The sequence below is a fragment of the Galeopterus variegatus genome, unplaced genomic scaffold (genome assembly GCF_000696425.1).
Source record: "Galeopterus variegatus unplaced genomic scaffold, G_variegatus-3.0.2 Scaffold496, whole genome shotgun sequence".
In the NCBI taxonomy this organism is placed as follows: Eukaryota; Metazoa; Chordata; class Mammalia; order Dermoptera; family Cynocephalidae; genus Galeopterus; species Galeopterus variegatus.
In genome coordinates, this window is record NW_007726607.1 from 10,853 (window position 1) to 12,568 (window position 1,716).

Sequence of the window (1,716 nt, forward strand, 5' to 3'; positions counted from 1 at the left end):
ATTAGCTCAGCCAGGGTCTGAAAAAACTAGGAAATCTATCAGCAGACTACTCTTTGGATTACGGTGCTGTCAGTGCTCAACAGCTCCTGGTGAGAAGAAAAGTCAAGGGATATGTGTGCATTATGTCAGCCCACAGGATGCACTGTGTCACTCAGCCTAGGGAGGAACTGGAATTCTCAGAAATGTTCATAGGTGAATAACCAGAAGCACTGACTTTCCCAGGAGGAAAGAAACACACACATACGTGTGTGCAAGGAGAGAGAAAGACACAGAGGGAGGGAGAGGTATATATGTACACAGCGGTTCTGGGGGGAAGGAGCTCTATGGATTAGTCTAAACATATATAACTGATCACTGTAATCTGAACATCAGTGTCGACGGTGAAAGAAATGACTGCTAACTCTCCAATTTTTTTCAATTACTTGTAAAGAAAAAGCTGGCAGTTATCTCATGCTCAGTGGAGAGTGTCTAGAGAGGAACAATAGAAACAGCTCCACAAGTGATGAAAACTTGGAGTGGAAAAAAAAAGCTCATGGCTCCCCATGCACTTCTCTTTCTCACTGCCTGTCCTTAAATGCATAGATACACATATCACCTGTAGGGGGTGGAATGGTGGCCCCCAAAAAGATATGTCCACTTCCAAATGTGAATGTGACCTTATTTGGAAAAAGGGTCTTTTGCAGATGTTATTAAGGATCTTGAGACGAGATCCTGGATTACCCAGGTGGGCCCTAAATCCAGTGACAAGTGTCCTTATAAGAGACTAGAGAGGAGAAAACATGGACACACACAAAGGAGAAGGTCATGTGAATCAGACAGAGGCTGAGATTGGCATTTTGCAGCCAGTAGCCAAGGAACACCTGGAGCCACCTGAAGCTGGAAGAGGCAAGGAAGAATTCTCCCCTGGAGCCCTCAGAAGGAGCATGATGCTGCTGACACCTTGATGTCTGACTTCTGGTCTCCGAAACTGTGAGGAAGTACATTTCTGTTGTTTTAGGCCACCAAATTTGTGCTAACTTATTACGGCAGCCACAGGAAACTAATACACTGCCCACCATCCTTCCCTCTGAATCAACCACTTAGAGGTATTAATACTCTAAGAAGTATTAATCGAAATCCTTTGTTGCCATCCAAAAAAAAGTAAATCAGATGCTCATAAAATACTTTACACTTAACTTCTTCCTCTAACATAAATCCCCAAAACAAGACACATTTGGATAAGGTGAAAAGGATTTCCCGCTGTTCAAACACCCGATCAGCTTGTGCATTTCTATCCTTTACAAAGTTTACGTATGGTTACTTGTGCCTAACAGGGTCTTCCTCACACTTGTTATCAGCCAGGTTTGGACAGCTCTGTCCTGCCCATGTTGCAGCGTAAAGGAGTGTTAGGTTATTTCAGTATGTCAGGTATAATGGTAATACTCCTACTTCAATGTGGCTAAAAGTCCTAAGAGCCCAGTTATACATTTTCTGCAAGTCCTGGGCTCTAAACAGTCAGACAGACCAAATACAGAAATAATTTTCCTTGGCCAAGCAATAACTTGGAAACAACTGCTTTGAGGGAGTAAGGGTAGGAGAAAAGGAGAGGTGCACCTCTTCTGGGTTGTCCACCACTGTCTTTCTTCTCACAACCACGCTGTTTTCTATCACTGCTCCCTGAGATGCTTCCCTACCAAGAACAGCAGTACAAAGCTTGCTGGAGAATTTTTTTTTCCC